Genomic DNA, 22,327 nt, shown 5'->3' on the forward strand with positions numbered 1-22,327 from the left:
CTTTGTTTGTCCGTGAATTCACTGCCTTGTGTGGTGTTCCTGCTGTGTTCAGTAGAGGGCAGTAGTGATGGAGGAGGAGAGAAAGTGAGGGGGAGGATCGTTGGATGAGGTTGGAGTGTGGTGATTTAAGAGGATTGAACTAAAGGAGACTACATGCTGTTTGTACTGCTGAATACACAACACCTTGGTTGTTACTTTTGTTTACAAACACTGTCGATACCACTCTTTGTGTTTAGATCTAGTGTAGACACCACTCTTTGTGTTTAGATCTGGCGTCGACACCATGCTTTGTGTTTAGATCTGGTGTCGACACCTGCTTCGTTGTCGAGACTGTGGTTTTTTGTGTTTCTATCGACCATCGTTGGCAGCACTTCGTCCAAATCGAATGTTCACCCACTTCTTGGAGTCGGCAGTCAGAGTATATAAGTCAGACACACTTCTGTGATTTTCCATCAGTCGGCGTTTGGAGTTCAAGAAAGAAGCATTGGTTCTTCCTTACTCTTTGGATTGCCACAAAGCAACCAGCGAGATTGGAGGAAGGTTGAGAAGAGATCGTGAGAGGAAATGACAGCATCATGAAAACGAGACGGACTGTGAACGGAGAGAAGCAGAAATGCTCTTCCACCACCACATAATTACTATTCGGACAGTGATTCCGAGTAGGCCGTTCCTATCGAATCAATGTCCAAGGGTTTTGTTTTGTAATTTTGTTTCCCTTATAAAAAATCATAATGCTGTGCGACGAAGGGCCCAGTTCACGACTGGCAGCCGCGTTTAAAAAGGGAGCCCTTCACAGACAACTTTAACACGCGCAACGTAGTTGGGCGCACATGGCTAGTTCTTTAATAACAGACACTGTCTGCCAACTGCTATTAATCTAATACATAGCATATCTGAAATTGTTCAGGAGGGAAATTTGATAAAAAATATTGTATAAATCAAAGGTTAATACAATGTTTTTCAGAAAAAAATATTCCGATTTCTCTTCTTTACTTTGTTGGCAAAGAATGACTGAAAATAAAGACCTCCACTTCCAATAATACACAAGCAAACATAAGTCCTGCTGTAAAGATAAAAACTATAGTACATAATAGTGCTTTGCTTCAAATCAGGGCACAAATACATTTCTATTGGACAAGTCTTCACCTGGGATGTTTCTGCTGCCAAGATGGTACATGATGACAATCTAGCCTGCTGTCAAGATGACATCTTATCTGACACCAGCAGGCTTCAAATACTCGGCACATGTCCCTTTCTCCAAGTTAATGACTTATTTCTCTGTTCTCAAGTTTAGCATATTTATCTGTCAACAAAAGGATTCCATGGAGACTTTGCCTGCAACAATTGTCTTTTTGTGTGCCTTACCTTCCCCTGATAATAGCCCTACTGTATTACATGCATTGCTACTAAGCTCAGATAGTGGGTAAACTAAACTTGGTAGGTTGTCAAGCTAAATAAAGAACTATTCACTAGCTGTGGTACTGCAAAAAAGTGGCATAACACAATATGGCAAAAAAAAAAATTGATTTTGATGATGTATCATTTTAATCATAAGACTGTAATAACAAGAATAATCTTGAAAAATATATGAGGAAAACAAAAAGTAAAAAAAAACTCATAACTTAATAAAGTGCACATCAGACAGCAATATAACAAACTAGGCTACTCAGCCATCCGTCTCTCTGTTTACAAACCCACTTAAATCATTAGTGGCTGAGCCCTTGCTAGTTGCATCAAGTGTAAGGGAAGAACCATAAAAATAAACTATAATTAAATCACAAGTCTACACCAATAATATAACGTACAGAAGGCTTTGTATGTGTACATAACTAAACAGGCAAACAACTTTTGAATCAATCATGTAGGAAAGACATATAAAATTGTGAACACACAGGATAACATTGGATGACCACTGTTAATCTGGCATAACTTTCTCCTTCTTATATACACAGCTTCTGTCATGAATGAAGCATAATATCAATTGTAGTTAGAAGCATGTGGTTTCATCATTAAATATTTGATAATTCCTGAAGATGATAGAATATTTAAACTGAAAAATAATATCTTCTTCAAAACAATGTTAATATTTCAGGTTACTGATTACTCAGTTTTCTCGTCCTTCAAGAAATGTCTGCCACTGTACAATAAGAACCATTGTTTAGTTTTCTAACATTTATACTTCACTGTTCATGTACTTTTTTCCGGAATTGGTAGGGCTGCAGTTACAGCGTGCTGAATTAGACAAATTGGGCCACACTCTTTTCACAGCAACAATTTCCAGGTTCCGAGAATTCCCAGGATCTCATTCTACCAGTGAGTGCCCTAGGTCCCACCACTGAGTCTATTCGAGAAGACACGCTTTGTACACTCATTGTTAGAAGCAAAGGCAGTATATTCCTACTACTGTAGATTCACATAGGAATTAGATGCAGACCCCCAGTGACCATACTGTTTACTCTCTAAGCCTAAAATACACCTAGGTATTATGTCCTTGAAAATTGGAAAGAGGTGAAGAAACAAAAAACATACCTTGATGTAACTAGGCTCATTTTAAACTAAAGACAGGTGCAATTACCAAGAATTGGATACCCATATAATGATACAGTGATCCCTCGCTATATCGCGCTTCGCCTTTCGCGGCTTCACTCTATCGCGGATTTTATATGTAAGCATATTTAAATATATATCGCGGATTTTTTGCTGGTTCGCGGATTTCTGCGGACAATGAGTCTTTTAATTTCTGGTACATGCTTCCTCAGTTGGTTTGCCCAGTTGATTTCATACAAGGGACGCTATTGGCAGATGGCTGAGAAGCTACCCAGCTTACTTTTGTCTGTCTCTTGCGCTGACTTTCTCTGATCCTGACGTAGGGGGTGTGAGCAGGGGGGCTGTTCGCACACCTAGACGATACGGACGCTCTTCTAAAAATGCTGAAAGATTATCTTCACGTTGCTACCTTCTGTGTGCAGCTTTTAAGTATGCTGCACGGTGCTTCGCATACTTAAAAGCTCAAAGGGCACGTATTGATTTTTGACTTTGTTTCTCTCTCTCTCTTCCTGCTCCTGACGGAGGGGGTGTGAGCTGCCGCCTTCAACAGCTTTGTACCGGCGGTGCTTCGCATACTTAAGAGCCAAACAGCCCTATTGATTTGTTTGCTTTACTCTCTGTTTCCTTTGAAGAGGAAGATATGTTTGCATTCTTTTAACTGTGAGACAGAACTGTCATCTCTGTCTTGTCATGGAGCACAGTTTAAACTTTTGAAAAAGAGACAAATTTTTGTTTGTAGTGTTTGAATAACGTTCCTGTCTCTCTACAACCTCCTGTGTTTCTGCGCAAATCTGTGACCCAAGCACGATAGGTGGCGCAGTGGTAGTGCTGCTGCTTTGCAGTAAGGAGACTGTGGAAGATTGTCGGTTCGCTTCCCGGTTCCTCCCTGTGTGGATAGCGCTTTGAGTATTGAGAAAAGCGCTATATAAATGTAATGAATTATTATTATTATATAAAAATAACCATATAAACATATGGTTTCTACTTCGCGGATTTTCTTATTTCGCGGGTGGCTCTGGAACGCAACCCCCACGATGGAGGAGGGATTACTGTATTACAATGACTCAAAAGAGATTCATTCCAAGTTCATTTAAAATTGCTACAAATCGCAATACCGTATTGGTACGGAACTATAAAATTTGATCTGCCTCATAAAATGGATTTGAATAAATGTCAACCAACAGGAAACAAGTTACTAATTACTTTTACTCACTAAAAAATTGCATTCTCATTTGTTCTCTGAAGCCAGATGCTATGGAAAGACTGGTGTTTCTGTCTCACAACTTAAGCTTCCTCAGTAGAAGTTTACAGTTGTTTTATTTTTTCTGATATCTTTGTGCAATATATGACAGAACTTGTTTGCAAATGCTATAGTTTTTTTCCTATGCAGTGTTTGACAGATCTTTAGATTTTTACACAATAGTACAGTATGTCAGATTTTTGGTCTTGCTTATATGCTGCACAATTCACCTTACAAAAGAACAATTTATGTTTATCCACACTGTAATATTCATGTCTCATATTTCAATTATGATTAGTATGTTATTCCTTTTGGATTCACATCTTGTTTGCATTAAAGGTAAGTGTCTGTTTAAAATGCTCTCATTATAATTTTGTTGGTCTAAGTGCAATTCTTGTGTGAATCCTGTAGGCCACTTTGAAATAGTTTACTCATATTTGCACTGTTTGATCTCAGTAATACTTTGACTTTTGATTTCATTTTTTTGTGTTATTTTACTCATTAGTAAACTACAGTTAATATCCTATTATCAAGATAGGCTAGATCAATAAGACTTTTACAACATGTTTTTAAGGGATGCAAAATATTGTCTAATTATTGTTATCGTCAAAGTCCCAAAAAATGTTGAGATATAATTTTGCCAATATCGCACACCCCTAGCCTCAACAATATAGTAAAATTTTAAATGCCTTCTAAAGTGTGATATTATCATTATTTAAATGTCATTTTAAATACCATATATGAATGGCCAAGAATAAAATTATTCATACCATTTCTAATTTTATTGTGCTATCGGATAACCATGGTGTATCTACAGAACTTCATGCACTTACTAACTCCTTCTGACGTTACCCTGAATAGAAAATTCACCTTCACTGATCCAATATTATATGGCATTTTACAAGTTCAAGACCTAATTGTGGTTGGTTGGAAAAGCCCTGTTCCACATTTTGAAAAAAAAATAGTAATGAGCTATACTATTTGAAACTGGAAAAATAAAATTCAAACAATCGTGATTAACTCCTTTTCTTGTACATACAGTATGGCCTTTTAACCTAAAGAGCAATCTAACATCTTAAGCTTATTTATTCTGCTTTTTACTTCCTGCTCAGGAGTGCAAAAGGGTTAGGAATATCCAAAAAGTAAAAAGAACAATACCAGATGGCTGACATTAAGTTTAATTATACATATTACTGCATTTCTTTGCTTTTCAAAAACATAATAAGGAGATTAAAATGTGTGTAAATTCATATCTAAATGGATCAGTTCGTCTATGATGAAAAGTCAAACTACAAATGCAAAAACTAGGACAACTGGAAAATATGTAATGAGTTTTATGTGAAACAGTTACTAACATTACAAATTATCCAAACTAATCCAATAATATTAAAGTTATGGACTCCCAAATCAGGAGGTTATCATGTTTTTAACTTCATGTTTAACTGTCTCCCATTTTCCAACTTCCACAATTGAATGCATATAAACTATAATTAAGAAACACTAAAATACATCTCAGATAGGCAAGGCACTATACACTAAATTTGTTAAATCCATGAGTTATGAAACAGTGAACAATTAATATGCAAATAATTCAATTATAATAAATAGGTCTACAACTGAAAGCTAAGTTTTAGTGAAAATCAGTAGATGTATATGTACAATAGACTACATCCATCCATCCATTTTCCAACCCGCTGAATCCGAACACAGGGTCACGGGTGTCTGCTGGAGCCAATCCCAGCCAACACAGGGCACAAGGCAGGGAACCAATCCTGGGCAGGGTGCCAACCCACCGCAGGACGCACACAAACACACCCACACACCAAGCACACACTAGGGCCAATTTGGAATCACCAATCCACCTAACCTGCATGTCTTTGGACTGTGGGAGGAAACCGGAACACCCGGAGGAAACCCATGCAGACACGGGGAGAACATGCAAACTCCACGCAGCGAACCCAGGTCTCCTAACTGCGAGGCAGCAGCGCTACCACTGCGCCACCTTGCCGCCCATACAATAGACTACAGATTTGGATAATTATTTTTCACACTAAAACCTACAATATACAAAAGGAAAACATTAACCATGTGTCCTCTGCAATTTTGGTATACCAAAGTAGTTCACTATATAGAAAATAAGTGTATGAAAAACTTGTGTGTGACACTTTAAAATCTGTAAGTGGAAAAGAGATTGTATTTCTCTTAAACAATTTACCAAAAAATACTAATGCAAATTCTGTGATAATGTGGAAAGTAAAAGATAATGACCATTTGCTTACCAGATAATGAGGCTCATCTACTTGCTTACCTCTTAGATATGTAAAAAGGATTCCCTTCTTCACCTTGCATATATTCCTCTCAAGGAGTCCTTGCTCCCAATTGCACCCATTCAGAGGATGTTCAGCTTTAAACCTCTTTCCAGTGTTATTTCAAAACCAGGCTAAGAATCACTCCTACATTCTGCTTTTCATCAGAAGATGATCTATTAAGTCTCCATTAAGTCCCTGAGCCAAAGTGCAGTCTGTAAGGCACGGAATATACAGTATACCTAAACATGCTACAGCCATTGAGAGATTGAGTCTCTTAAGTGGCTTCTAAGTTTCCCAGGGCCCTCCCTTTAAAAGGATAACATGGTACCAGCTCAGAAATGGGACTATGAGCTTTCCATATTGGCCAGAGTTCTCACTACCTCATCACTGGAGTTCTTTCCTGTTATGCTCCTTGAGGCATCTAATGCATACACAGGACTTGCAAAACCCTTGATTGGATCCTTCATTACATACTGGCATGGAAAGTAAATTCAGAATCCCCAGTGTGCTTTCCACAAAATTTGAGCTGGGTCCTGTTACAGTTCCATGCCCATTCTTTGCCCATTCAAAAGCTTATCTACATTACTAATCCACAGTTTTAATTTATGCACGGAGGCACCAACACGCATGCGCAGTGCGCCGCGCCGCCCCAGAGTCAAACGCAGCGGCTTCCCAGAAGTCAGTAGGTGGCGCCCAAACACCGCCCAAACACCACAACCCACAGTCAAATGCAGCGGCCTCCCAGAGTCAGTAGTATGTATGTGCCAGCAGTCTGTGTGGCATGTTTGGGATACAAACAATAAACGGAGGCACCTACCACACGCTTCACAAACACCACAAGCGAAGAAGTCACGGCTCCGAAACGAGGTGCAACGTGCACGCCAGGTTGTACAGCCGCCCGGACAATGAACGAGCGCGCCCACAACGCGCTTTTGACACAGCACAGGCAAAGGAGGCACATATCCAAATGGAGGGAGCTCAACGATTAGTAATATAAACACGAGCCCGTATGGCTACGACCTGTAAACGAGCTCGTATGGATACATGTTATTGAATTAAATGGAAACTTTACCATGCCTACGACCTGTGAACTAAACCGGAGGTAAAGCGTGCACGCCAGGTTGTACAGCCGCCCGGACGCGACCGCCCACACCACCGCATATACCCTCCATGATATTTCATCACGCAGAAACTGATTGCCATTCTTGGATTCGCGGGCTTACTTGTAGTAGTACTAATCGGTTCAACCAATTCATCTTTTGAAAAATTTGTTAATCAGAAGAAACAGTTTCAAAAAGCATCTATGTCTAACCTATTTCCATTGTTACGTCTTGAATTAAGTAAATAATAAGTTACAAACATTCAGGTGCAACACAAGGTATTGTTGATAAACATTGAGGTGTGTTCTATCATGCTGTTTATTATGCCCTTAAGTAGGGTGCATCGATCACTAGCTGCCTCACTAGAAGTGAGATTATCATTCCGAGTATCAAGATGCAATTATAAAGTGATTCTCAATGTATCTTGATGCATCTCGATTTTTGAGTTATATACATATAAATGTTTAACAATAAAATCATTATTATTCGTCATAAAAAATAATATGCTGAATTTAATACTATTATTTTTTATGAACACAATACAATAATTAATGAAAGTGCCAACTGGCACAGTACACCATGCATGTGTCAGCATATTTTCCTGTATTGTACATACTCAAGAAAAAAAACAAATGTGTGCCAACTTTGTAGTCTTTTTAGTTGAAATGAACATGCTTTTCAGCATGTCCTAAATCACTTATAACAAAAAGGTGTCCTTATTACTTCTACTTTTCACTGCACTTTACTCAATGATTTTCAACACCTTGAGAGACATTGTTAATCCAAAAAAAAAAGAGTGCAGTAAAAACGTGCAAAATACAGCCTGCTTTTCAAATTCTGTCCCAAGTTTTTACACCTGCCACTACCATATGTTTGCTGTCTCAATTATATCTGAGTACAACTTAGTAAGAATGCACATACTGTACAGATTAAAATGCACTTCCAGTGTCTGCATTGTGCCGAGAGAGAGAGTCAGGTGCTATATTCACTCTGGGTGACTTGTACTTATGTGAGCTATGTTATGCAAAATGTGTTAAATTTGTATGTATGTGTATATTTATCCGTACATTTTTTAATGTTTTAAATGCATACTTTGTTTGTTTATGTTAACCTTTTATTTTCTCTTTCAGAAATGAAAAAGAATTACTATATAATAAATTATTTTTTCCTCCAGTTATTTGCAATGTCTGTTGCCCCAAGGATAAACTGTGTTATTTGTTCTATGTTTTTCTTTTTTTCACATTGTACCTTATCTTTCCAAATCATTCATAAGCCCACATAGAAGTCCAAATATAGAGTTTTGTGCAACAATGCAGAACTGTTCGAGAGATAGAGGGAGAGAATCAGAATGCATCTTCATATCAAGGTTTTTCGCAGCCATTCTCCTTCAGAATTACCCATCCTTATTTGTAGCAGTAGCTGTGGAACACATCTAAATCATGCAATAGTCACATGCATGGAAGAGAAGCGAAAAATAAGCGGAAACCTGGCTGAAGTCCTTTGCTCTAGCATTGATCAGAAGCTTTGCAGATTAAGGATAACCTGCTTTCGGTGATTTTTAGGTATCTGATAATGTTTTGTATATTTTTGAATTAACAGTCATTATGCCTTGTTTGACACCTTTACCAATTTCTGTTCAGCCTACTTGTTTAAAACAAGTATGTTTAAGTATGGTTTTGAAACTATATGATAGATAAACATTGTTTTTCCATGATGTCTTTTTGTCAGTTCTTCCCAATCTGTGCACCAACCAAGGCTCAAGCTGCCAACCATATTTCCCATGCTACTGTCTTGTGTCTCAGTTTTTCCACTGGAGAAGCCAGAATTGAGGATCTGGCCTTTGTACTGCAAAAGTCCAATGGGTGCCTAACATAGGCTTTTAAACGAGTGACAGTCTTGTATGCTCACATTTGTAATCAGAGGTTCAATAATCGGATGAATTTCTTGTTTTGAATCAGATAAGCATATGAAGCATTTGTTCCCCCTTTGTTATTTTTTCAGCCTATACATTTAAATCAGTGTTAAGCAGAAAACGAGTCCCTAATTCTGTAGCTATATGAGATTAAATTACACTGCACCTATCCAGCACAAAATACCCCTTAAAGCCAAGCTATTTCTCAGCCTCTTCTGTTAAGGGCTACCGCAGAGAAGAGACAGCTTTTCAGATGAACTAAAGGTTTTTCTTGTTTTTTTACATATTGTCTGTGTTAATGCATAGACTTTTAAAGAAGGTACTGTTCACTTTCTATTAGATGTGTGGCCAGTCCCAACAAGCCAAAGGAATTCTACCCCCCAGAATATCTTTAATGTATAGGTATAGCCATTAGAGCATGCAAACATGAGCCTGTGGTCTCATTGAACATTTCTTTCTAACTATCTTAAGCAAGTTTCTTTTGAGACATGCCTATGTGTCCTGTTTCCCTATGAGAAAGCCTAATTATTTCCACACAGTCGAGCAGGTCAAAAATATATGTTCTTCTTCATTACAAAGTTTAAACACAAAACAAAGGTAAATAAATGCAGTAACACTTCAGTTGCTTTTGTTGACCAAAATGAATGAAATGAAGTTTAACTAAACCAAAAAAAGTACAGCTTAGAGGTAAAAATGTTTGACAGATAAATTACAATTATAGAAAACACAAGGAAGGAAATTAGAATGAAGCAAGAGACAAAGGAAAGTCAGACCCCGGATTGACTCATCATCCTTTTGTACATCTGGCCTTTTAACCCTTTAACCGCCAACTCCCTAAATATTCCCCACGCCAGGCGAAATCTGAACAATTTTCGTTTTTTTACTTTTTTACATTTTTTTTACATTTTTTACATTTATTCAAGCAGTATTGACCACTAAATGTTGTGCAAGTTGCCAGTGTATACACGAAATCTATAAATGTAACCTGAATTCTCAGCTAAGCAAAACATCTTGATACCAAACCGTGCCCTTTTCAATGGTAGATACTGTCGAAACTGTAAGCGGCCCTTCCACGACAATAAACTTTCATCAACTGCAACTGACGGTCCTGGCATGTAGGGCAACTGAAATGCTTCAAATAAATGATCAATCAAAGGACGTAGCTTGAACAAGTGGTCGCGGTTTGGATCTTTCTTATCTGGCTCGTTTCTGTTGTCATTCAAATGAAAGAATTTCAGCAGCAAAGAGAATCGGTTACGTGTCATGACAGCTGCAAAAATAGGTGTTGCATACATAGGATCTGTAGACCAGTACATCTCAATATCTGGTTTTCTGATTATTCCCATCAACATCAAAATCCCAATGAATTTTTTCATTTCGTTTTCATCAGTGTCAAACCAAGCACGAACATGGGAATGTGGAGGTAAATTGGGATTTTTCTCAATAAACTGTGCTGCATACAGATTTGTCTGATGAACAAAATGTCTGATCAAATCAGGTGACACAAACAGCTCATAAAACTGCTCAGCAGTGTAATTGTTTACATCAACAATAAAGCCACACGTTCCCTCAAACGAATGCAGAAAAGGTAGTTCACCACGGGCAGCAGCCCAGCTGAGATGCTGGGGATACACCCACTCAGCGCCGTCATCCGATGCGTCTTCATTCACAGTATCATGCAGCGCACGTTGCTGCTCATCACTGTCGCTAAAATCTTCTTCAGAACTGCTACAATCATGATCAGAACTGTCCAAAATCGCCTGCAAAGCCTCACTTGAAGTCAGTTTACGTTTCGCCATATTCACAGCTGTTACATGCGAATCACGTCACATGACCGGCCAAAACAACCACAGACTTGTCGAAATACAACGTAGTAATAATACCCACGCCAAACCGTCAGTTATACTACTTGCCAGGCATTCGTATAACCACAGGCAAATGTGCCGGATAATTCCGGCAGTATGGCGTTAGCAATAAAACAACGGTGCCGGATATATCCGGCAGAGGGCGGTTAAGGGGTTAAAAATGATCACTTGGATTATGAAATAAATATTTTTTTTCTAATAAGTCATCAAAGCTAGTGGGTTGGTAAGAATGAAAACAAAAATTAAAGGCCACTGAAAAATCAGATTTAACCTACCAGTATGTCAATATCTAATATCACAATAAAAAAACAAGTGAATATATAAAAGTTTAAATTATAAAACACAAAATACAACATGGTTGGTGTCTATCAGAAGGTATCACTCTATCACTAAGCAGTATCCAGTCCCTACAAGAAACCAGAGTTCAGCAGAAAGAACACTGAAATAACTCTACACTTACTTAAAACATCACCAAGTCACTAAATAAATAAACACTTGTACTTGTGGAAACAGGGAAAGCAGTACACACAAGAGGAAAAAAAACATTATAAATGATGGAAAAATGTTCAAACTGACAGGTTACTGCTTCTAGCAATGATGTATGGAATAAGTAGGTTATTAAAATGTAAGATGGATGGGTGGACTTTGATGCTATTTTACAATGTCTCTAAAGATATTCATCATTGAACTGCAGAGTTTTATTGCAAGGTGCTTTGCAATAGCACATTGTAACAATAAAATTATTTCAGTCTCTCTGAATGCAGGCTACTTACTGACTAGTATTTTGCTTTTCTGTAATCAGTTAACATTCATTTAAGAAAACAGCCTAAGTTCTGATAATCAATGGAGACTGCGACAATAAAAACTATTGCCAGTAAAAATAAAATACCCTGTCGTGCCTTCATTACCTGCGAAATGGATTTACACTCTTCCTTTTTTGTCCTATAAAAAGTAATTAAAACAAAAAGGCCACCAGTGTAAAATGCTGCCTTGAGTACTAGTCTATCTTATTTTGTATTACAGTATATGCTAATTATTATTATTATTTTTTTTTTTTACATTATACTAAAATCTGCAAGGAAACATCTCCACATGCTACTACAAATGTCTCTTACACATCATCTCAATAAAGCTTTTCCAAGCTAAGGAAATCATTCTTTACACTCACCTGCCTCCTTTCTGTCTAGATGCTTACACACAAGCAGATGTCTGCCTCCCTGAAACAAACTCCTCCTGTAAAAATCAAGAATAAAAAAGCAATAAAGAAGCAACCTAGGATTAGGATGACCAGACATCACATATTTTCTAAAACACTGCTATAAGAGACTGGTGAACTCAGCACTTCCAGCTAAGGAAAAAAACAAACATTTCTCAATTATGGTTTTCTGAATTGTAACACAATGTCCAGTAATGCTGTTAGGAAGATTGCCGATTTTTTTAAATACAACTTTAAAATGTGCAGCCTCTGGTGTGCACCTTATGAGGTAGCTTCCTTGATTTTTTTCGTGTCAGTACCTGATGTGATGTGTAGAAGGCCTGTATACAGTTTAGACGATGCTGTAGTACAGTTTATGATGTAGCTTTTATGACTTGAGTGGTACTGTAGCCCTCCCCTCTTTGTATGTGAACTTGTACGAGCAGCTGGAACATGAATGAACATTATAATACCAGCTTTTTTCACATTATAGTCAAATTCATGAAGTATGTAAAATGTAATTACTCAATGAACCACTCTAAACAACACAGCCTCCTTCACCCCCAGTCCTGTTGTAGTTCTAGAAGAATCTGGTCACCCCACCTTGAATGAGGCACTAATTTACGTAGGTAACACACCACACATACAAAAATCATTTAACCAGGATCAGTGTTATTGTCATCAATTAAACTGCAAGGAAAATAAAAATGCAAAGGAAATAAAAATTGAGACTGGAGGGAAACACTCCCACAGAAACTCCCTTCACCCACACAGTAATATCAGTGAAGCTAAAACACAAACTAGATTTCAAAATGCAAAGAATTTACAGAGGGGTGAGGCAAACAACTCACTTTCTAGCTCTGCACTCAGTGGGCTTTTGACTTGTGACAGCTTTAAACCCGAGTCATTTCAAACGGACCTTAAAATCAGTCCATCCCTGTACCCTGCATAGAATCAAAAGAATCAGGTCTCAAAAGATACCATCATAATTCAACTAAACGTGACTCAATTCCAACTTGTTTCATTCATACAGTTTGTGACAGATATTTCTGATATTTTTAGAGAGGTGTGAACAGTAAAAATAAAATATGGAATCACAACTTTTCTAATTTGATTAGATCAATTTCCTATGTAGTACTAAATCCAGACTAGACATGTACAATCTGCACTGCTATGCTGTGTTGCATATGTCTGATGTGTCTGTTTTTATATTTTTGTACATGAAGAAAAATTCATGATAGATGTTTGTATTTATTCACATGAGGCTTGGATCATTTGCAAAAATTAAAAGTTTGGGGAAAAAATGGATTTAAGAGGAAAAATTCTACTTGGCCCTGCTCCTCTCATGAACAGATCTCATCATTACCTAATGAGGTGAAACAGCAAGCCTGACCAGATCTCCCATGCCTCACCTTTGAAAGGCAACATACTTCAACACTTGGGTCAAGACAACGGATTGTCTTTTAGCATCTAGAAAGTACTTGTTATGAATGGCAGTTCTTTGTGAACCTTTCTAAAGTTTAATACATTTTTATTTCAAACCTGTTGAATTTTACGGAGGTTTTTGAACCACACATGATTTTGCTTCACTTTTGTTTGGTTTTAGGCATGTTACTGTATTGTCACATTCTGAAATTCCCATGATGCCATTTTGTTCTTTTAGAAGGAAGGGCCATTTTGTGTATTCACCACATTGCATCACCCATTGTTAAGGGCCATGGCCCCGGAAGCTCATAAATTATGTTATTCAGTCTAGTACCACATGTGTACCTGTATCAAAGCTTGCAGATACAATTCTCAATTTTCTTTCTAAAAATACATTTTGATTTTGGTTTTGATTATCTATGTTTCCCCACAATTATGCTCAGGATAAGAAGGTTTAGAAAATGGATGGATGGCTATTGTGTTACTGATTGAAGGGATAGGAAGCAGAACATCACAGAATGGTCTTTTTCTCAGTATTAATTACTGCATATATTCGCGTATAAGTCGGGTCTTGAAACACGAAAAATTGATCATAAAATCAGACCCCGACTTATACAGCCATTCAAAAATATGACACTTCATTTTTATTTTTTACATCTTCCTGCTTCCTCCAATCTCATACCAGTTTCTCAAATACATGGAATTTTGTTGCAGCAGTGCAGTTACCAATTTCTTCTGACACTTCAACAGCTTTTAATTTAAAACCAGCTTCATGTTTTCTTCTGATCGAACACTCCATCGTAGATAAGGGATGCTCTTACAATAAAGATGTATCAAAATAAAGGGAAATAGTTCATTAGCAGCAAGAACTGGTCACTAATTAAGAAAAAAGTTAGAATGAAAACTGGCTGCCACAGTAGCTCTCCAGGAATGGAGTTGGAGACCCCTGCCCTAGAGACTCTCTGGGTCACTGTCAGCATTCACCTGTGCTCAGCCTTACTTTCCCTGCTGTGTCACACTGCCTTACTGATCTGCTATTCTGTGTCTTCGTCATATCTGCTATTTCCTAAGTAAGGCCAGGATTTCTAATACACCGAAATACTAACATGATGAACTTCTCTATGTTAAACACTTCATCGATAGCAAAAGGTAGAATTGGAATATTACTAATACACTTCGATTGCAGCAGTATGCTAATGTTCTTTTAAACACCAAGCCGTCCCGCTCAGAGTTTATTATACCAAGCATAATGTACCAAATCAGTTCTATATTGAAACAGACTCCAGTGATTGATCTGATTCACTGCAGACTGATAAAAACTAGAATGTATACCAGCCAATGAGGGGGGGTGTTTACTTTGCAATGGCATGCACCTTAGTTCAGGGCAGCAGTCTGGTTGGATTAGTCTGTTATTCATGGGTATCTATGATGACTTCCTGCCAGTTTCTTGCTAGGATATTCAACTTCCTGTTGAATGGTGGTCGGCAAACACAATGGAGCAATCGGAACGGTTATTCAGCTGTTCTCTCAAAAATCTTCCCAAACTGACCATGGCATATGTTATTAGTGGAGCGCATATCATCTAAAAAACTTGAAAAGAGGTACAAATATTTTAATTAAAATTATCTTTTGAACTGCAAAGGTAAGTGCTCTCTTGCTAATGCTAGCATCATGTGCCGTGCCAATTTATGAATGAAGCGATTTACATTTTCTTTTGTTCTTTGTATGTGATTAGTATCAAACATGTTGAATATGGAGGTAGTGCTAAGATGCAGGTGTCACAGACCAATGAGGAAAAGAGAGGAACCACTTTCCATACAGGTTTCGTCTAGCATTTTGCTAACCTAAACTTACATGTTCTGTTATACAGTGGTCTGCTAGTCACCACGTTTGTAGATTATCTTCTGCACTTATTTGTTCTGCTACACTGTCATGTTTTGACATGTATTCACTGCAGCTGCAGATCTCTATACTGAATGTTTCAGTACTGGCTATCTCCCTGCCAAAGGAACTCCGCTCAGCTCCAGTGTTACTATGTTTATGGCACTGCAAGAGCTTTAAACACAAAGTGAATACAGTGTAATGTGCTTAAATTAGTCAGCCTTCTCGTTATTAGTGACAGTAGATGTTGCTTATATTTAAAGGTATGATAACTTGCTACACATTAAGGGTAGCCTTATTTTTCTTAATAATACAAATACAATATGACTGCACATTAAGTGGTACGGTGGAGTTTTAATAAAGATTACATTAAAAATCATATTAAAACACGTAAGCATCCCTGATGAAGGGGGATAGGCATAATCATGGTCTGTCAACATATCAATGTCACATACTTTTTTCGTGTCCGTCTCTTGTGTTTTGAGTGGCACATCACAAACAACATGCTGAAAATCATCTCCCAGACAGCCCTTTGCTCGGTCATACTGTATGTAGAAAGCCGTCCTTGTTTACCATCTCCCCATCTGTTCCACTTAAACCAGGATGGGACAGCACCAACTTTTAGATGCTTACGATGTACAGACAGAAGGTAGTCATCCTTGGTAAAATGCTGACTACAACAGAGACAACTGGTTTTTTTTTGGGGGGGGGGGGGTTAAATAAATTTTTATGTGAGATGTTTTTCTATTGGATTACTCTGAAACTTTCAATGTTAATTTTTCATTTTTTTTAGGCTTTTACAAATTAAAAAAGTAAGTTGTCTGCATTTACATGCAAGTTCATCCAGTTGTTGTTCCAGCCAATTAACAATTGACAGACCAGTTTTGCTAACTGTTGCATTGCATAGCCCAAATATGCTACCTGTTTAAAAACTCCCAACACTAAATAATGTCTTGGGTGTGCATTCTATATGATAAAATCTATTAATAAATCCACAATATCACAGGGCATATCCGACTCACCCAGGGCATCACCTATTCCAAAAATTTTCCCTCAGTAAACATCTTTGTGTAGTGAAAACTAAAACAACCCGTCGAATAAACAGTTTTTTCCCACATGCAGCTGTTCTGACTAATCAGGTCTGAGCTGCTACTCAATATCTATGTATACCTGTACACAGGACTGCCTGGATATTTTAATTCTACTTTCTGTTTTTGTATTGCCCATGTATGTTGCATTATATTTTATCATTTTATATTTTATGTTCTTTTATTTACCTTTTGTGCTCTGTGTTGTCTTTGTATGTCACACCAATACTATCAAGACAAATTCCTAGTACACATTTGTGTACCTAGCCAATGAAGTGAATTCTGATTCTTAATTTACCAGTAATTTCCCAAATGCAGCCCTAGCATAATTTCAGGTAATTTGCCAGGTTGGCGTATGTCTGGAAACAAACAATTCTCACTTTACAAAGCAAATTATGTAAATTATTAAATTATGTAAATTCCATATAACAATCCTTTTTGTGTATTCCAAATAAGCAAGTGATCTGTGCCACTCCTAAATTCTCACCATCCCAATGTTTAAAAAAAAAAAAAAAAAGTTTCAGCTTGTACTGCAGTATAACTGCAAAAGGCCACTCAGTGTACTGACTAGCACCAGACACTGTCAGGTCATCCATGCTGTAGTTGCACCACAATTGTTGAAAACATGTAGAAGGGTTTCTCCGAATTTACTTTTTTTAGTTTTTTGGTCCATTACTGATACAGTAGCACTCATGGAGAAACAAGCTTACAAATAAACTTAGAAAGACTACAGACTAATACAGAGTATTCCCTCCAATTTTGTAATGAATGACAGTGTGTGAAGATACTGAAGGCCCTTAACTAGAAAGCAGAGGCTGGTAAAATGAAGACAGCTGCTTTTGCAATGAAATCATAAAATACTTTTATCAGTATAAAATGAAGCTGTTTTTAATTACATGCAAGTTTATCGATGTGTCTGCTTTTGTTTATTACACATTAACGACTGAATGGTTAGCAAAAGCAGTACACAAAAATAACCCAAGCCATATGAGAAAAAGAAAAAAAAAAAGACAACCAACGACGCAATAAACCAGCAGGGTGCATCAGTATGTGATTGTCTTGTATCCATCAAGCAGAAATTTCCAGCAACAGCAGCACCTTTGAATTTCACCAGGAAAACAGATCCATCTGTTCTCTGCTTGTCAGTTTATACGCTGTGTGCCATATAGTATGTACAGTTTAGGTTTTCCTGCTAACATTACAGATACCTTTGTTTACTAAAAATGTAGAGTTATAGAGTTAACTAACCGTTTTTTGAAAAAGGGATAGCAATTTGGCAAACCAAAAATTGGTCTCACTGGACTTCAATTTCTCTAAGGGCAAGTATAATCAGGGCAAAATCAGCAGCACCAATTCTGCTAAGGTTAAGTGGGTAACAGTGAGAAAGGGATCTGAGAATTTCAAATTTAGTACCTCAACACCCAGATCATCAATTTGGACACATGATCAATTGTTGATTTCAAAGTTTAGAATTGTAGACCTCCAAACAATGCAAACCCAGCAGGTTAAAAGTAAAATACCTCTCAAGTAACAAGATCTCCAAAAACTGTAGCTAAATTAGACTTCCTGGCCAATGATGAAGTATTTACCTTACTGCTGCATGTCATCATTAACAATATAATTTTGCAGCAAATTGAAGTATTAAAGAGGAACTTCATATCTTTCAGCAACAAAGCTAAATGTAAATGTCTGATCTTTGTGTCTGGCCCCTTACCACATTATATAGAGACAATGTGGTATGTAGTAGATTGTGTTCCCTTAACTGCAAGCTATCTTTGGCAATACAGTTGGACCTCCTCATCTGCAGGGTCCTGGATCTAGGATCTCCTGTGGATACCCAAATCCGCAGATGCTCAAGTCCATTGTATAAAATGGCATAGTATTTGCACATAACCTACACACATATACTTTAAATGATCACGTTTACTTATAACAACTAATATAATCTAAATGCTATACAAATGGTGGTTAATAATTCTTTACATTTATATAGCGCTTTTCTCGCTACTCAAAGCGTTCTCCACACAGGGAGGACCCGGGAAGCAAACCCGCAATCTACTTACTGCAAAGCAGCAGCACTACCACTGCGCCACCTGTGAGGATATTGTTATACTGTATTATTGAGGGAATAATGATTTCAGCACACAAGATGCCATTTTGCAAAAGATTTTTATTTTATTGTCATGAGATAGCACTTTATTCTCCCTCTTAGCCTTTTTTTATTAATTTTTATTGTAATCATTCCATACAAATAGATCAATTTATAACCAAACAAAATTGAAGACAAATCAAACCCCACCCCTGAGAAGGAGAGCTTAGCTAAAGGAGAATTGCTTAGGGCTTTTTAATAAGACAACAATAAGCAAAAGAAAGGGAGAAATAAATATATATGTAAATAAGAGATGGAGAAGGGAATTAAAGCGGTAATAGTTATTTCTCTTATTCTAAAATAATATTGATCAGATCCTGCCAGGTTTTGAAAAAATTGTGTACAGATCCTCTAACTGAGAATTTGATTTTTTCCGATTTCAAATAATATAAAACATCGGTTTCCCACTGACTTATCAGAGGAGAATTAGGATTCTTCCAATTTAACAGAATACGTCTGCATGCGCAGAGAGTGTAGTGAATGCAATCACCGTTTGCTTGTCCTTTTCCACTTCAAGTCCGTCTGGAAGAACACCGAACACAGCTGTTAGTGGGTTAGGAGGGATTGTGACCCCAAGGCTGTCTGAAAGGCACTTAAAAATTTTGGTCCAAAATGATGTTAATTTGGTGCAGGCCCAGAACATGTGACCCAGTGAGGCAGGAGCTTGGTTGCAGCGTTCGCAGGTTGGATCTTGCCCTGGAAACATTTTGGACATCTCCCTCTTAGCCTTTGATGGACTTCTATGAGCATGGAGTGGTGGTTCTCTGGCTTAAGGATCTGGGCTGGTAACTCAAAGGTTGCCGGTTTGAATCCTGGCAGTGACAGAAGGAATGCTATTTTTTTGGGCCCTTGAGCAAGGCCCTTAACCAGCAATTGCTCCAGGGGCAATGTACAAATAGCAGACCTTGTACTATGCTCACAGAACTCCATATGTGTCTGAAAAGTAAGTTAGGGTATGTAAAAAACGGCAAATTTCACACAAGAAATTGTACCACTTCTAGCTTGCACAGCTCTTTGCACAAGCGCACGCTGCTTATAGATAAACTTACCTAAGTTTAAAGCCAGCACCCTGGCCAGGTGTCTGCAGCCTAATGAAGTGACTCACGTTTATTGGATTGGGAGGTGGGCAACATTTTAAAGAAGTCCAATTTCAAAAAGAACTTGTTTGTTATTGCTTGTTTAGTATACTTTGCTTAAGTATCTTTATGTTCCAGAATATGTGTATGTCTTTTACAGTGCATCCGTTAAGTATTCACAGCGCATCACTTTTTCCACGTTTTGTTATGTTACAGCCTTATTCCAAAATGGATTAAATTCATTTTTTTCCTCAGAATTCTACACACAACACCCCATAATGACAACATGAAAAAAGTTTACTTGAGATTTTTGCTAATTTATTAAAAATAAAAAAATTGAGAAAGCACATGTACATAAGTATTCACAGCCTTTGCCATGAAGCTCAAAATTGAGCTCAGGTGTATCCTGTTTCCCCTGATCATCCTTGAGATGTTTCTGCAGCTTAATTGGAGTCCACCTGTGGTAAATTCAGTTGATTGGACATGATTTGGAAAGGCACACACCTGTCTATATAAGGTCCCACAGTTGACAGTTCATGTCAGAGCACAAACCAAGCATGAAATCAAAGGAACTGTCTGTAGACCTCCGAGACAGGATTGTCTTGAGGCACAAATCTGGTGAAGGTTACAGAAAAAATTCTGCTGCTTTGAAGGTCCCAATGAGCACAGTGGCCTCCATCATCCATAAGTGGAAGAAGTTCGAAACCACCAGGACTCTAAGGCTGTAACATAACAAAATGTGGAAAAAGTGATGCACTGTGAATAATTTCCGGATGCACTGTATGTTATGTTCAAGAGCTGCCGTACTATGGGAAGTGTAAAGATGGAAACCATTTTGTAACTTAGCAACTGGATAAGCAAGAAAGAGCTTTCCTTCATACAGGAGGTGACTGCTGGAGAATGGGCTCAATCGATCTACACAGTCGAGCAAGGGTACTTCATGTGAGCTGAATTAGCCAAGCAAAGACCAGTGTGGGGGCTCAGCAATTGGCTGTTATATAGGAGAAGTAAGTTTACTCCTATGAGATTTTTTTCAACTCAGCAGTTGTGTTTTTTTTTTTTTTTTTTTTTTTTTTTATATATATTTTCGCTCTGCAGTTGCTTGAATCCACGGATACAGAGGTCTAACTGTATCTTGGATGATCTTTGGAGAAGGTGTGGATTTTTTAAGAGATTGTGTTTACTCTAACTGGAGGGGACATTTAATTGTTTCCTAATTGCCTGGCTGCTTAATCAAAGCACCACTAGATATCAGTGATCTTAAATTACAGGCCGTTTTCTGTAGCTGCTACCCACAAAATCCCTATTGTAAGGTATGTCTACAGACAAAAGTTCACCTCAAGGAGCCAACTGCTCCTAAAAAAAAAAAAAAAATTATGAGCCAACAATTTTGATTTAGGGGCCAAATAATCAAATGTGTAAAATATGAATATTTCAGTCTCTTACCTTTCTAACCTTCATTTTTTAAGTGTGCCTAATTCTTTTTCTTCTCCTGTGCAGTGCATCCTTCCCTTGTACTTTTGTGTCTGTCTTAATAACTTGAGTAACTGAATATCAATATAACTTTTGGACTATGTGCAGTCATTTAGAATGGTTAATTTTATTTAGCTTCTGAGTCAGTGTCACTGAATGTCAGTGTCAGAAGGTCATCCAGTATTATTTGGTCCTATTTTCCTCTTCTTTGAGGTGAAACAGCAACCTTTTTAAATAGATTTTGAAGAATTTTAGCCGTGCAGTGTTAATTTTGTAAGCAGCAAACATAGGTCTGCTCCAGCTGTGGAAATGAGTGTCCCCTCCAGTGGATAGAACATAAAGGGCACAGTGAAAAAAAAGTGTAAACAGAAGAGTATTTTAATGACAAAAGCTCCAGTGCATGAGATGGAGAAGCACCTTACATATAAAATGTACATCTATGGTCTTTTAAAATTAATTTTGTACAATTTTAGCTATGCAGTGTTCATTTTGCAAGCAGCTTACAGGGGCACAGATTTCTACAACAAAGGCTCAGCTGTGGAAATAATTGTCACGTCTGGTGGAAGGGGTGGAGAGGAGCACAGGAGATATGAACATGCTATAAAAGACTAACTGATGTGCTTATTAAACACACTGTGCACTATTTTAACTACCCAGTTTTAATTTTGCAAAGGGGCATCAGTTTTTTAATTCTGACATGATCAGCTGCACATATGTAATATACAGGAAAATAAGTTTTATGGGATAATCTGGTGTGAAAATGAGATCCTCCCCCAATTTAAATGGGTGGTCATGACAGGCAAGGGATTTATTTTGTTGACAGAACTTAAACTATTTCATTCACACGGTTTTAATCACTCAGATAATGACAGGTGAAATGTGTGTTTCACAACAATGCCTTTCCCATGAAAATGTGTTTTTTACCCCCTCGTTTTACCCCCCCCCCAGGAAAAAAAAAAAAAAAAAACTACCTGAGTAAATGTTTAAGAGCAAGTCAGCACATATGACATTGAACCAAATTAGTACATTTATTTTAACGATATGTCTTTTAAATATCTTTGTACAGT

General features: G+C 37.6%; 1 protein-coding gene across 7 annotated transcripts in view; it reads right to left on the reverse strand.

The window, feature by feature from the left end:
- Positions 1-22,327, reverse strand: part of mgat5 (alpha-1,6-mannosylglycoprotein 6-beta-N-acetylglucosaminyltransferase) — a 262,957-nt gene that overhangs the window by 211,412 nt on the left and 29,218 nt on the right. For 2 of the 7 annotated variants that reach the window (XM_028806559.2, XM_028806558.2), the window contains exon 2: positions 12,142-12,206. The exons of the other annotated variants lie outside the window; for them this stretch is intronic. The gene's annotated coding sequence lies outside the window, so the exon portion shown is untranslated. The remainder of the gene's footprint in view (positions 1-12,141; positions 12,207-22,327) is intronic. 7 annotated transcript variants of the gene reach the window in all.

This window comes from Erpetoichthys calabaricus, chromosome 8 (assembly GCF_900747795.2).
Source record: "Erpetoichthys calabaricus chromosome 8, fErpCal1.3, whole genome shotgun sequence".
In the NCBI taxonomy this organism is placed as follows: domain Eukaryota; kingdom Metazoa; phylum Chordata; class Cladistia; order Polypteriformes; family Polypteridae; genus Erpetoichthys; species Erpetoichthys calabaricus.